The 16,668-nt window shown below is 35.3% G+C and overlaps 1 protein-coding gene across 6 annotated transcripts in view; it reads right to left on the reverse strand.

Annotated features, from left to right (window-relative positions):
• Positions 1-16,668, reverse strand: part of INPP4B (inositol polyphosphate-4-phosphatase type II B) — a 1,027,382-nt gene that overhangs the window by 393,059 nt on the left and 617,655 nt on the right. The gene's annotated exons all lie outside the window — the stretch shown is intronic.

Genomic DNA, 16,668 nt, shown 5'->3' on the forward strand with positions numbered 1-16,668 from the left:
GGTCCAGTGCAACAAGTTGCCACCTCTGCTAAAAAATAAATTAATAATAATAAGAAAGATGATCTGCTCAGGCTTGGGACTTGAAGAGGCACTCCTTCTCCTTCCCCTCCCTTGAAAGCTGTAATGGATAACACCAAATAAAAAGAAACTGAACCACAAGATTCAGAACTGGAAAGAACCTGAAGAAAGCAACTTTCTTCTTTAAATGAGAAAACTTGGATTCAAAGAAGGGGGTGGGGTGATGTGCTAGAAGACACAGAAGGGGAAGAGTTAAGGTTCACACTTCGGCCTTCTGATTCCAATCTTAGACACCATAGTGCAGCAGACAACATTGATTATAATAAATGAATACTAGATTAGGACCTTGAGGACTTGGTTTTCCAGTCTAGCTGTGCAGGTTAACAGCTGCTCCAGGCAAGCCACAACTCTGAACCTCAGTTTTTTCTTAGTTAAATTGAGAGGTTTTGAAGACATGACCTCTAAGGTCCTCTCCAGCTATCAATGTACTATGTACAATGTTCTATAACACGAGGACTCAAACCAACCAAATGAAGACACTAGAGATATTTCCTAGGCTCCTATATACTGTGCACAGGTTAGAAGAACTTGGCATTTTTTCTCTGTATGTTCTGAAGACCAGAGAAAAGGGATTATTGTCAAGGCAAAATAGAGGTGGCAGATAAGCCAATTTGCTCCCTTTCCAATGAGTGTTTCCAGAATGGAAAATTTCAAGGAGAAAAAGCTATCTTCACTACATGGTTTGAAATTACAATTATTCTTCAAACTTGCAATGAGGAGCACTTGCTCCTCATCTCCATCTCTTGAAATCTCTAGTTTCCTTCAGGGCTCAACTAAGGTGCCATAATCTAGATGAAGTATGTCCTGTTTGCTCAGGTTTCTAGTGCCTTCATTCCAAAATTTTCTCTTTAGAATGCACCTATGCATGGACATGTTGTATCTCCCCTAACTAGGAAGGACCTATCTGGCTTTTGACTAGGTTTGTATCCCTAATGCCTAATCCAGGATTTGGTGTAAAATAGGTGTTTATGTTTTGATTTATTGATGATTTCTTTTGTTGTTATTGCTTTTCCTATTCTCTAATTCATTTTTTATTATTGTTAATCCCTCGTTCAGTTGTGTCTGACTCTTTGAGACTCCATTTAGAGTTGTTGGGGTTTTTTTTTTGTTTTTTTGTTTTTGTTTTTTTGTCAGATACTGGAGTGGTTTGCCACTTCCTTCTCTAGTTCATTTTATAGATGAGGAAACTGAGGGAAACAGTCAAGTGACTTGCCCAGGATCACACATCTAAATGTCTGAGGTCAGATTTAAACATAAACATAAGAAGATGAGTTTTCTTGACTCCAGATTGGTTGCTCTATCCATTGAACCACCTAGCTGCCTACTCAAATTCATACAACATGGCTTCGACTACTAGTTATTCCTAACTATGTCATGTATTCACTATCCAAATATGTGAACAGAATATTCAAACCTGTAGCTATTTTTAATAAAACTTTTTCAGGAACTTATTTCCAATTCATGCTATAAACAGCCTTTTTGTTCATAGTAGTTGGCATGCTGTCCATCCTATTAGACTGTGAGCTTCTTAAGTGCAGGATTAATCTTTTGCCTTTCTTTGAATCCCTAATGTTCAGCATGGTGCTTGGCACACTATAGGTACTTATAAATATTTTTTAACTGACTGAAGTCCCAAAACTGGCTGATGCAGAGAATAATTCATCAGTTGAAATCATTGAGTTTATTATTTTAAAAATAGATTTATAGCTATATGACCCTGGACAAGTCACTTAATCCCAACTGCCAAGCCATCATTTTTCTCATGCTTTGGATCCAGTACTTAATATTGATTCTAAGAAAACACTTGTACGTTAAATTGAAAAAAGTTTTGCACAAATAAAACAAATGATGCCAAGATAAGAAAGAAAACAAAAAAAATGGAGAAAAATTTATAGACAAGCTCTCAAGTAGAAGTCTCATATCTAAAATATATAGAAAAATTTATCAATTTTATAATAATAAGACCCATCCCCAATAGATAAACAAGCAAGAAAATGAATAGATAATTTTTCCAATGAAGATATCAAAGCTACATATAGATATATGAAAAATGGTCTAAATCACTACTGATTAGAGAAATACAAACAAAAACAATTAAGAGATATCACCTCACACCCACCAGACTGGTTAAAATGACAAAAGGGGAAATTGACAAATATTGGAGGGAATGTGGGAAAATGAGGACACTAATACACATAGGTGGAACTGTGAAATGATCCAACTGTTATGGAGAGCAATTTAGAAATATTTCCAGAGATATAAAACCATGTATACCCTTAGACCCAGCAATAGTAGTGTTGGATCTGTTTTCCAAGGAGATCAGGGGGAAAGTAAAAGAATATATATGGTTCAATATATTTATAGTAGTGCTCTTTGTGTTGTCAAAGAATTGGAAATTGAGGGGCTGCCCATCAATTGGGGAATGGATAAAGAAATTGTGGTATATGATTGTGATGTACTATAAGATAAGTAAGCTGATTTAAAAAAAACAATTTGGGAAGAACTACGTAAGATAATGAACAGTAAAATGGGTAGGACAAGGAGGACATTATATACAGCTACAAAATTAATGCTGGAAGAATAAACTGTGACTTACCTCCTGAAAGTGAACTGAAAAGTGAAATAAAGCCTTGATTTATGTGAACACCTTGGTCACCCAGATGATACCTTCTGTGATGCAGGGAGGATGGGGAGGGGCTAGGACACTAGGATTCATTATCTAGATATTTTTAAAAAAGGAAGCTAAACATATGAGATTTGTGATTTCATTTTTGTACAATTATTTTTTCTTCTATATGGAAGTGCTTATTTTATTTGGTTTTGAAAAATTTAGAATTAAATAAAAGACAAAAATGGATTCAAACACTGTGTTATAAATAGTGTCTGATCTGCTCAGAATGCTATTCCTTTCAATGGAGTACATAAAAAGTACCCTGTGACCCTAAAGGATCAAGTAGTAACCAGATGCCATGATGAATTCTAAAATTATTTTACAAATACTATTTTATTAAGCTTGTCATTCAAAGATAGTCTTAAAAGAAAATTTCAAAATAGGATGAGTTCACAGGGAATCAGAAAGTCATTTATCTCTTTTAAGAGTCATCTTCATCTACCCTCTGAGAGCCCACACTCCTCTCCCAACCCAGACATCCTGAGCCATCATGAAGAATGGAATAAAGACTATAGCATGCTTTAGGATCTCTTAAAGAGTCCTGGAAGGCAGCCATCTATTCCACCAACAAATAGGCAATTGATGCTACCATTCCTGGGGAATTCAATTCAAAACAATTAGAAATTAGTGAGGGCAAGGATCAACAAGTCAGAAGGCCACTGTGTTCAGGGACAGATCAGGGGTCAAGAATCTAAGCAGTCATGGAAATTATGTTAATGTCCCAGCAGTCAAGAATCTGAGCAGAACTAATTCTGATGTAGTTTGTTTGCATTTTAAATTGTTTATACCACATATGACCATCATCACAACACCACTGTACCATGTATAGAGATGGCCAAATCACAATTATAATATGTGGCCATGCCCATAATGACATTTTTTCTTCCTTCCAAGGCATAGGATTATATTTAGAATTCTGGAGAACACAAAATTCAATATCCTCTGAGACTCTAAGTCAAATTGATCCACTTCTAGACCTCTAGAAGCTCAATTAGATTCAAAATGAAACATGCCTGAAGGGGTCACAGAATTTTATCTTAATAAATCAGCTTTGATCAAGCCTGGTTTAATCAATAAACAAAAGTTTTGGATGGAAACTAAGGCTTTTCCCAAAAAATGTAAACCCAGGCAAATTCCTATTTCTACATTTTCCTAGAGCCCATCATTTCTATGGGTGATTGTGTCCAGAAACCACAAGTCTCTATTCCAACAGCTAATGGAGCAAAACTCCAAACAGGCTGAATTTTTTTTCAGTCCTCAGTAGAGAAAATATATATTATTGAGTGCATAAAGATGTGGAAAACAATATGATGCCAGATTCCCTCCTTATTTAAAGGTCCCACAAAACATGGTGGTTGGGGACAGACAAACAAGAGGAGATTCCATTCCTTCCAGAGTCAAAGGAAGTGGAATTCTCAATTCATGGGCATCTCTGCAGGAAATCAGATTCCCCATTTTTAAGCAAACTCTACTGACATTATTATAACAGAAAATATAGACATATATAGACTGATTTGCATAGATAGTAATGTCTCCTAAAACTCAGCAAGTAATGCTTGTTAGAAGTCACTATAATTTTCAGACTATATCAGAAATCCAAGCATTCCCCTCCACTGTTCACAGATTTCCACCAACACCTACCTCAAAAAAGAAAGCTTGGTAATAATTTAGGAAGAGTGCTGGACCTGGAGTCAGGAAGAGCGGAGTTTGAACCTTGGCTCAAATCTCAATAGCTGTGTGACTTTGACCAAGTCAGGGAATCTCTATTTACCTTTACTTCTTCATTGGTAAAAATGGTTATAACAATAAAACCAACCTCTGAGGCTTATTCTGAGGATCAAGTGAGATATTTGTTTAGTACTTTACAAACCGTAAAGAACTTTAACTGCTAGCTTTATTAGCTATTGTTATTTTTTAAAACCCCATTCTATATCTCATTTTAAGGTTTGCAAAGTACTCAAATAATCTTATTTGATTATCCTACCAGTCTTATTGCTATCATTCTACTCCTTTTGCCAATTAAGAGACTGACTCCCAGAGTAAGGAAGTGGGAAGTCGACTAATATACTAGTATATGCTACTTTAAATGCCGGCTTTGGAAACCAAGTACTTACCACTTATGGCCTGTGTGACCATGGGGAAAATCCTCCTCTGTAAAAGATGATGTAAATGATCTAAGATATCTTTTAAATTTCAGTCTCTGACCCTATCTATGACTTGTCTTGAGAATAGATATCATCCAATTTATTTGAATGCCCTGTGCTTAGCACAGGGCTGGCACATAATAGACACTTAATAAATGTCTTTAATTCTTTACTTGATTTTGTAGATTTCACCAAGCAAAGGAAGAATCTAAACTCAGGTGGTCTTGACTCCAAATCCTAGACTGTTCCCTTTACTCCACATTGCCTCATTAATTTCTCATTATTAATAAGAGAATATATAATATTTTTCCCTTTTATTGCCTATCCTGTGTTACAGCTATGTAGGTTTAGGGCTCAGGAATTTTTTTACCTCCTTCTTTGAATTTCTGGCACTAAACATGGTGGTGGGCATGTTGGCCCTTATTAATAAAGACTTATTGGTTGACTGGTTGGTCTAGTGCCATGATGATGAGTATTTTTAGTATCATGTACTGAAAATTTTGGCAGTCTGATAAAGTTCATAGACTCCTAAGAATGATTATTTTTAATATATAAAATGAAACACATGATACTACAAAGGAAAATAATTATATTGAAATGTAGTTATTAAAGTATATATTTTTTATTCTAGTTAATGGACCCCAAGATAATAATCAAGCAAAGTAGCCCAGAAGGTAGAAAGAAAAGGAGGCTGTGAAGACTAAGGCAGGGACCAAATTGATCATGAGGAATGTATTGTCAGGCAAAAAAGACACAGAAACCAGAGGTCACAAAAATAAAAGATTTCTCTAAAGAATTGACTAAGCCAGGAAACTTAACAAACAATAAAGTTTGAGGGAGGATGCTTTGACTTGGAATACTTTTTTATTTTATTTTTTTAATGATCTGATAGAAGGAGGCAGGAAAAACAATGACTTAGCAAATCTATACTGTTGTCTAGATTTCCTCCCCAGATTTTATTATGAAAATATTTGGAATCTGAATATATTTTCGCCTCTTGGAACAGGGTATCCCAAATGTTTAAAATTTAATACATGCAGAAGTGAAGATGATGAAAACAAGAGGAAACACAAAAATAATTAAAGGTTTAAAGTCTACTATTTTGTGTATCTATTTCAGGTACAATATCAAAACTAACTCTCAAAAGAAGTTCCAGATGCTGATTTTTATTAAATTCCTTGTTTTTGCCACACTTTATATCAACTAGTCAGATTTTAGAGGCTTAAAATTTAAATTGTATTTAAATAGCTTAAAATAGTACTAAGAGTTTTCAGACAACTTGTATAGTATCGAAACTAGAGAATGTTGTTTAAAATATACAACAAGGTGGATAATAAATTTCACACTTTTTATATGAATAAGCAATATGCATATAAGATGCATACTTTTTAATCCTTGTCTGGACTGTCTTACTTACTAGCCTGATCTTTGAAACAGAACGTTATTTATCACTCTCATTTTGGTTTCAGATCATTTTACTTACCAATAAAAGGGAAGAACCCACACTGAATGGATTATTACTTATGCAGAATGCTTTTAACGCAGAGGTAGTTAGTGGCTTCATTCCCGCTGTCCCATAAAGCATTTTTATTTATAAGTAAATGCCATCATAAAGAAGTTTAGATGGGAGAGGGACATGATGTACAGGACTACCCATAGTTTTCCTGTGTGGAATTAAAACCAACCTTGACTTAAAAGGGCAAAAAATATCACTTGACTCTGCATTTCAATAGAAGGATCTGATACACTGGAGATATCTATTCTACCAACTTTTGATCAATGGAGTCTCTTTTCTATGATGTCTCAATCTTAAGACTAGAAGCCCAAGAAGGGTATATAAAATAAATCTGAGTAAGGAGTCTAGATGCCACTGTTCAAAAAGTCTTAATCTAAACTAATAAAACTTTTAAATGTCCTAAGACCTTTGGAACAGGTGTGAAATATTTACTAAAAATAACACTGAAGTGGAATGGAGGTAGTATAGCTTAGTCGATGGAGTTCTGAATTTTGAAGTTGTTTTGTATAGTATTTTCAGTCATATCTGACTCTCTGTGACCCCATTTGGGGCTTTCTTAGAAGAGATACTGGAGGGGTTTGCCATTTTCTTCTCCAGATCATTTTACAGATAAAGAAACTGAGGCAAATAAGGTTAAGTAATTTGTCTGCAGTCACGCTGCTAGTTAGTGTCTGAAACCAGATTTTAACTCAAGTATTCCTGATTCCAGATTCAGTGCTCTATTCATTGTACCCTTCTAACTCTTTCTTGATGTGTCATTCTGAACTTGGATTCTAAGTGTCATAGGCAATTCTTCATGACTTACCTAATATGTCATAGCAATGGAAAGAGCACAGACACTAAAAGTCAGAGGATTTAGGATTTAATCCTACCTCTAAGGTTTATTACCTGTGGGTCCTTAAGCAAGTAATTAACCTTGGACCTTAAAAATAAATGTAATTTTGACTAGTTGACCTCTGAGATCTCTTCTAGCTCTTTAGCTATGATCCCATGAGATAGACCAACAATAGTAGATTCCACACCTGGCATTCTCTATAAAGATAAAATCATAGATCCATCACATATTTCCCACAATACTGTTGAAATTGGCCTCTTGATTGATAACTTTAGCAATAAATCCAAAATGTTAATCTTCTATAAGACTGCTATCTTCTCATAACAGACCTTGGTAAGATTATGAAATCCCTAAGAAAGGCTGACCTGGATTTTCTTTTTTTGAATGAAGTGACAAAAGCAAGTTTCAAAGATAATGAAAAAAGAATATGATGCCATTATAAAGGTTACAGGATTTACCAGTGTAGCTTCTCTTGAATTCCAGGCAGTTGGTTGGATTTTCAGAGTATTTTTAACACCTCAAATTCACATATTTGTGATAATTTTTTAAAAATAAATTAAATAAAAAATTGGAAATTTCAATTGAAAATTAAAACAAGAAGAAAAACTGGAGATATGGTTTCAAGAACTTTAATAGATTTTAGCATCATATTTTCAAAATTATCTGCTAAGATTCAGACTAATAGTTGTAGATAATAGCAAAGGGATTCTTATAATTCTAACTTACATTAACACTATGGTCTTCCTTCTCTATCTTTAAGGCCCACCTTGAGTGTCATCACCTCCATGAAGTCTTACCTTTTCTCCCAGGGGAAAGTGCTATCTCCATCCTGAAGGCTATCTAAATCTCAATTGTTTTCACCAAACTCTACCTAATCAAAATAGTTCATAGTAGAGCTTTATAGATTTATAGCTGATAAGGCTATTAGAGGTCAAATAATCCAAGTTTCACTATTTAAATGAAGAAACTGCTATCCACAGTAATGAAACCACTCACCTAAAGTCATGTATGTGATATATGTATTTTTATACATATCCCATTGCATATAATCATGGCTTAATAAATCTCTATTAAATTGAAATGAATTTTGTCTAATGCTTCATTAACAAAAATATATCTCCCTTAGTTACTAATCCAAGTTCTGACACTATATAACATTGGGCAAGTCATTCAATCTGTTTGGACCTCAGTTTCCTTGTTTAGAATACATAAGAAAATACCTACTTTGCCAATAGGGTTGTGAGAGTCGAATGCAATAACATACATACGAGAATTTAGGAAACTAAGATGCTGAGCAAATATAAGATGTTTGACAGAAATGGTTATTACTTTTTCTGGCCTGGAGATTGGGTAGGGTATCCTTTCTCTAATGAATACTATCCTTAGTACATAAAGATTCAATTCAATACAGTCTGAAAAGTAATATTATACAGAAGGTACTAGACGAAAGTAATATTATACAGAAGGTACTGGACTAATATCTATATAAATACAAAAACGATATAATACTTGCACTGAAGAAACTTACATTGTACCACTAAGTCACTCAGTATAGTAGGCTCTTGAGCTGAATTTCCAAGAATGGTGATATATTTACCCATATCCATCTATATGCCTTCATTTCCTTTTCAATGTAGCCAACACCAATGCATTTAAGAAGACTTCCAAGTTCATGAATGAAGAATATTTGGGGCAGCTAATATAATGGATAGAGTGAAAGGTCTAGAGTCAGAAGGATCTGGGTTCAAATTTGACATCAGATGTGACCCCAGGCACTTAACATATTTCTGCCTTGGAATAAAAACATAATATCAATTCTAAGACAATGTCATGGTTTAAAAAATGTAGATGTGATGGTCACTGACTGGAGAAAAATGGCTTAGCTCAATGGGGAAATGACTGGTTGACCATGGCCTCATTACCTTTGTACTTGATTTGTATAAGACTTAATTATTAAAAAGTGCTAAAAACTAGAAGAATTAATTGTTGATACAAAGACTTTCATGTTAAGATTACATCCTGTGTTCTGTTTACTGTGAAATGCACTGGAGAAATGAAGACAAAAGCCTTCCGCCTTTTGTGGAATTTTATTCTACAAAGATCTCCTTTAGAATTTCATGTTCCATAACTGTGACTAGGTTACAGTTACTCTACACTTGAAAAGAATTTAAGTTCTAGCTGATTTAAGTTACTTCCATTAGGTCCTACATGGAACCCCATACTAAACAGTATACTTATGGTTTAACTTAATCCAAAATCCAAGAAAAGAGGCTCCAGTGCACCACAACACTTAGAAATGTTATTCTAATGCCTAGTACTTTCAATAAGAATTTCTTGGATGAAAACCATAGATGCGTTAAAAAGGGAAACTCTATTTAAAATCACTCTAGACAATATAAAATATTTAGGAATCTATCTACCAAGACAAACACAGAAATTATATTGTCACAACTACAAAACACTTGTCACAAAATTAAAACTGGATCTAAATAATTGGAAAAACATTAATTGCTCCTGGGTAAGATGAGCCAAGAAAATAAAAATGACAATCCTACCAAAATTAATTTACTTATTCAGTGCCATTCCTATCAAACAAAAGATCAATAATGTCAAGGGAAATAATGAAAAAAATGTGAAGGATGGGGACCTAGCTGTACCAGATCTTAAACTGTACTATAAAACAGTGGTCATCAAAACAATATGGTGCTGGCTAAGAGACAAAAGGGAGGATCAGTTGAATAGATTTGGGGTAAATACCTCATCAAGTTAGTGTTCAATAAACCCAGAGATCCCAGCTTTGGGGACAAGAAGTCATTATTGGAAAATTACAGAAGCAAAAAAAAAGGAAATTAAAAGAAAAAGTAGAGATGTAGAAGCATAAATTTTGATATTAAACTAGCTGCATGACTGGGTAGCTTGAATACCACATTTGCTTCAGGTACCATGTTAGGGAGGGGTGGAGGATGAAGATGGGAAAAGAGAAAGGGAAGGAAATGTTTTTATAGGGGTCACTGGAGGAAGGACTACTTCGCTCTACCTGAGCCATTTTCTCTTTTTCCTTCATTTTACTAGTGGCTGGGTGCCATGACATCCAATATACCCTAAGGCAGGTGAACTCAGCTTTGTGGAACCTAGAAACTTTAATGGAATCATTGAAAATTGACAGAAAGGGAAAAAAGTAACTTTCTATTTAGGATCTGCTTTAAATCATACTTTACTTTTCATGAGACTGTCCTCCTCCAGCTTTCTATCCCTGTTTCCATCTTAAATAAATAACAGTAGTTGTTGCCTCTGACATCTTGTTCCGGACTTTTATTGTCCTTAAATTGTCCTCTCCTCACCATCCAAAGACTTTATATGTTATATACTTGATAATGGTAACAGTACTGGCTTTCCTCATTTCTGATCAACAATGGTGGGTTGGAAGAGCTCAAGGTAGAATTGGTCAAGATGTTTACAGCCTGAAAGCTTTCAAAGCAATAGTCCTAAGACATACAGAATGTAAAACAAAGCCCCAAAGGTCAGTTATCACTAGGTAACCAATAAGTAAAAAGAGTCATAAGTGTGTCCAAACTTCTGACATATGATTTGGCAGTGAGGAAGAATGAAGATATAATGTATTAAAATAGGCTAAAGTCAGGCAGATTGACTCTCCAGGTTAGAATCCAAGAACAGGGCACCAAAGACAGATCTAAGGTCCTACAATAAATAGTCCATTTTTAATCTGACTTGCCTCATACAAATTGTGCCTCCACCCTTTTGGGGCAGCCACATGGTATACTGGATAGAGATATCAGGCTACTGATTTCATATATGGCCTCAGACTAGCTATGTGATACTGAGCAAGTCACTTTACCCTGTTTGCCTCAGTTTCCTCATCTATTAAATGAGCAGGAAAACGAAATGGCAAACTATTCTAGCATCTTTACTAATAAAACCTCATATGGAGTTGCAAAGAGTCAGATGTGACCAAAATAACTGAAAAAATAAACAAAAAAATACTCTTTTGAGTTTGTTTTCTTAATTTGGAGCTACTCTGGTGCTGCCTATCTTTAACAAGAACTTCAACTACACTTTGATTTCTCTACTACTAGCATTTGCCTCAATAGAAATGACTGGGTCTATGTAGAAAGCTGATGGAACCATACTCATTTCTCCCTCATAAGGAAGAGAGCTGATTGGGAATCTTCCTTGAGTTAATCACTGGCCAGGGCTAATGGATAGGATTATGGGGCTTAATGCTCAAAAGGACCCTAGAGATCACATAGCCCAAAGTCCTTAGTACAAAAATGAGGCAAAACCCAGAAGGTGAGGGATATGTTACAGCTTACAGTGGTAGGAAGTACCTGAGATGAATCTTTAGACTCAAAGTCCTGTAATATTGTATTTAAATTAAGAAAGACTATAGCATTTTTGGAATAGCATTGGACTAAAATCAAGGCTCAGTTCTTGTCTTTATTACATACTACCTATGACTATCAGCAATGCTGACCCTTAGTTTCATTCTCTATAAAATGGGGCTAATAATCCAGGTAGTTCCTTTTTCACAAGATTATCACAGGGATGAGGTGAAAGAATATGTGCAAAAAGTGGAACACTTGGGTATCTCCGTGGATAAAGAGCCTGGTCTAGATATAGGAGGTCCTGGGTGCAAATCTTACTTACCAGCTGGGTGACCCTGGGCAAGTCACTTAATTCTAATTACCTAGCCTTTGCTGCTCTTCTGCCTTGGAACTGATATATATTATTGATTTTAAAATTGAAGATAAGCATTAAATATACATATGCATATACATATGTATGAGAGTTATAAACCTTAAAACTCTTGACAAACACCAATTTAACAAGAGTCTATTAAGAGTCCACTATGTAGATATCAATAATGGGACTAATATCTGTAGGAATCAGAAAAGGCCCTGTGGAAGAGGCATGTTACCTGAGCTGAGCCTTGAATGGAGGTAGGGATGCCAATAGGCAGAGATGAAAGGAAGAGAGGTCCAAGTACAACAGTTTATGCAAAATCACAGAGGTAAAATGTTGCTGATTGGGAAAAGCAAGATTTGTTGAACTAAACATCAGTCATGAGAGGAAAGGATTCAACCACAAAGCATAAAAGCAGGAGGGTTCGCCAGTGAGTCTCAAATTTAAAAGACATCTATCAGGGATGTTCTGCAAGAATATTAATAGAAGAGGTGTTCAAAGTCAGCAAGGAGACCAATCCCACTCCTGCTCATCCATTAGTCACCCAAGAAATGTGTCTATAACTTTGTTTAGCATGATTATAAAAGCTGACATCATTTTAGAAGCTGGTAGCTTTTCCTTCTTTGAAATACAAATATGTAAAATAAGACCCTTATTCCCATGTCCTTTTATGCTTCATTTGATTCACTTGGTATACAACAATATTTCTCCTAGACTGATTAGTCAAGAATAAAATATTGTTTTCCCATGGCTGTCCATCATTTCCTTTGATTTGTGGTCAAGTTTGGCATTTTTAAGAGCTTTCCAGCGAAATTGTGTTGGACTTCCATTAAGTCCCTACAACTTAAACATTTTAACAGTGCTAAAGTGAAGTAAACCATTGAAATATGGAAAATGTATCTAATATAAAAGTGCATGGCCTTTGTTAGGACTTAATAGTACACTTTGAAATGAGCTAATATTACAAAAGACCAAACAATGCAAATTACTAATTGGATGTCACTAGAGGTGACAGATCATTAGAAAGAAGACATTTTGTGACCAGAAAGATTTTATAATTAGCTTCTAATAAGAAGTAAAAGCCAGGGGAAAGGAGGACAAAAGGAAATCTGCAACATAAAGTAGACCATTTCAAAGATAGCAACAATAAAGAAAGGGAGAAAACCCAAAGTGCATCTTGCTTTCAAAGCTCTTTGGAAGTCTTGTCCCATAAGGCAAGGCAAGCCAAGTGAATAGAGCAAAGGACTCTCAATTAAGAAACCAGGTCCAATTCTCATACAAGTCTCATTCTCTCTGAGTATGTTTGCTCATCTATCAAATGGAAATAATAACTGGGTTTTTGTGAGGATAATTGAGATTACATATTTAGAGTGTTTCACTATTTTTATCTATTATGTTGTCCAAAGGGGACCCATGCAAGCACAACACAATATAACTATGAGCAGGACCCCACATCTTAGCTCATATAGGAAAAGTAAGCTGAAATTCATTTGAGATACTCTGACTGGGTTGGCACACATTTTATATATCATTCATTCCCTTAATTTTTAATTTGGACCCCAGCACTAATAATTATATTGTCAGTCAACAAGCATGTATTAAGTGATTAGTAGATGCATGCCAATGAGGATGCAAAGAAAAACAAAACAAAAAATTGTCCCCGACTCTATTTCCTTGTCTGTAAATTGAAGATAATAAGAGTTATAGTATCTATCAAAAAAAGGATTTTTTGGTCTCAATCTAAGGTCCTTCAAATGAGAGAATACATAAAATACTTTGTAAATTTTAAAACATTAAATAAATGTTTGTTATTATTAATCCTAATGTTCTTACATCTCTTCATATGAAAACCAATGTGACTCTCTCTATAAGAAATAAAAGTGAAGAATTAAATTACTCAGCCAAATCCAAACTATCTAGGTAACTGAATCATTTAGCTTCAATATAAGAACCAGAATGTGTTTCAGGGTACAGTTAAGATAAAAAAATATTGGAAACCATGTTGAATGGTAAGTGTCAGCCTCCCATTCTTCAAGTAATATGTCAATAAAAAAGGGAATTGTGGAGCTCCACCAATTATCCTGACCCATGTATTGCAGATGACTATTTTGAGTGATCTGAATTATTGGTTTTGTCCTTTTTCACTTGGATTTGAAGCACAATTTATTTTTATTAGGGTGCATGTTGTGGGAAGGAAACAAGAACAAGTTCTGGACTTTCTGCCACTGTGTTGGAACAAGCAACAGTGGGAAGATCCATAGAGAGAAATTGTCAAGACTGACAGTTGGTGGGGGAAGGGGCAACTGGGAGTGGCAGTTGGGTCTTGTGACTAGTACTTCCTTCCTTCCGGGCTTACTTACTTCCTGGTGTTGGAGGTGGGAGAGTTGTTGGATGCCCAGTCTGGATTAGGAGTGCCTCTACTGGGTTCAGCCTGAAGACATAGGCCCAACCAGCTCTTAAGGTTAGAACTGTTCTTGTTGCTTTCTGTCTACTGCTAAGATTCTAAAATTGACACAACTAACACAGATATTGTGTAGACAGGAGTGGGAGAAACCCTCCATCAGCCTGTGAGGCCTGGCCTCAGCTCCAAAGCTGAGAAAGACTCCAAATTTATTTAGGGACCTCCCTCTTCTCTTTTTCCCTGATATCTCTCCAATCCAAACTGGTTATTAAAATTTCTCTCATTAGGATATCACAGTCAGATAAGTGGACTATCTTTTCTGGGCATAGAGGGAGCTGAACATCAACTCAGTCATTGAACAATAAATGGTCCTTATCGGAACTCCTGCTGCTGCCTCTCAGCAGGGGGCATCTCTCACCTTTGCCTTACCAGCAGCATTATTCCCTCTCTCCCTTAAACTCCTCCATTCCCTGCTACAAACCTTCAAATATCCCCTGTTTTTACAATCCCCCAATCTTTCCTCAATAAATATTACAATGTCTAAGTAATTACCAATATCTGATAGTTGGTCTCTGGATATAGTTAGAAAAACCATAACATGTTAGGAGAAATGGAAACAAAGTAGGTGCCCTCTCATTGAATGGGTAAACAAATTGGGTATATCAATGTACTGCAATATTACTGTGATCTAGAGAACAACAAATATGGGCAATTCAAAGAAATTAGGGTTGCAAAGGTAATTCATAATTTCTGGTTATTGGAAATCCTTTTACCCCTTTAGAGATCCCTCATTAAGTACCGCTTAGGCATAGCTCTCTGCTGGATTCCAAGGATTTATGCTTTTGTAGAATCCATAGCTAGTTTTTCTCCACAATTAATAAAGCAAATCTTTAGGGTTTTTTGTTTATTTTTGGTTTGTAGTGCTAGTTCATAAGTTTAATATAGATTGAGTAATGATATGCATTTATGAATATGTATACATTTCTCATTTGTAAAATTAAGGCATTAGGCTTGAGGTTTACATTTCTACCCAGTTCTAAATCTGGAGTCCTAAGGACTGATTTCCTGGAAAGGAGGAACAATGTTTTCCTTATTCTTTTTCTTCTTTTCCCTTACCTTCCTCCATCTACTTTCTCCCTTCTCCATTCTCCTGTCTTCTTCTATCTATAAAGTGGTCTACAGAGTAAAGGGGAGTCATTGTTCCTCCTTTAATGTTGCTGGCTGACTTTATGTGGACTACATTTCTCCAACAGAGTTCAGAATGTCCATTAGTATATAGTCAGAAAGTGTGGTGGCTCATTGAATAGAACCTACACTTGGAATCAGGAAGACCTGAGTTCAAATTTGGCCTTAAGATGCTTAATGTGTGACTGGTGTGACTGAGCAAATCACTTAACCTCTATTTTCCTTTATCTACTGGAGAGGAAATTGAAAGCCATTTTTTTTTTGCTAAAAAAAACAAACAAACTCCATGGACAATATGGTCCATGGGGTGAAAAAGAGTCAGACATGACTGAACAACAACCAAGTAAAAAGTGTAGTTACGTGTCAAAATAAGGTACTTTAGACAGTGGAATAGAAGGGTGAACCAGGCAACCAGAGCATGGCTAGAGAATGCCCCCAAAGGGCTTAACTTGAGAAAACTCAACTGAATATTGGCAGGATTTATGCTGTTGTAAATTTAATGTCCCTATTTCCTAAAGTTAATATCCTTAAAATAATAACCCAGACATTAAAATACTCATGTGACCTTCCTACCTCCCCATTCCCATATGATATTAAATAAAGGGACCTCACATAGAGGAAAAATTGGGCTACATAAGTCAAAACATTTCCTATTAGGTTTAAGCTTTCTTCTGGTGACAAGAACAGTGAAAGGAAGGAAGAAAATCCACAAGTCATTTGAGAATCTCAAATTCTACTATTCATCTTTCTTTTAAAAAAATTCTGTAATCAATAAAAGCAGAAAACTAGGGGAAAAAAGGTATCTGTAGAATTAATAAAAATGACTTCTGCAACCATATTGGTATCTTGGCTTTTTTGAAAATATAATATGTTATATTAATGTTAACATAGTTATATTTATAGTAATAAATATATATGCATATATTTAATTACTATCATATTTGATCCTTCTATCTCCATTTGCACTAGAGCTAAAAGTTCCTATCCAGTCAATTTCAAAGCCATGGTGATGAATGGTAAAACTATAATCAGAAAGACTTGGGTTCCAATACTGCTGTTCCCTCTTACTAGTAGGAGCCTCAGTTATGTCATCTATGAAATAAGCATGAGATTAACTGTAATAATAACTATACCTAC

This window comes from Monodelphis domestica, chromosome 6 (assembly GCF_027887165.1).
Source record: "Monodelphis domestica isolate mMonDom1 chromosome 6, mMonDom1.pri, whole genome shotgun sequence".
In the NCBI taxonomy this organism is placed as follows: Eukaryota; Metazoa; Chordata; class Mammalia; order Didelphimorphia; family Didelphidae; genus Monodelphis; species Monodelphis domestica.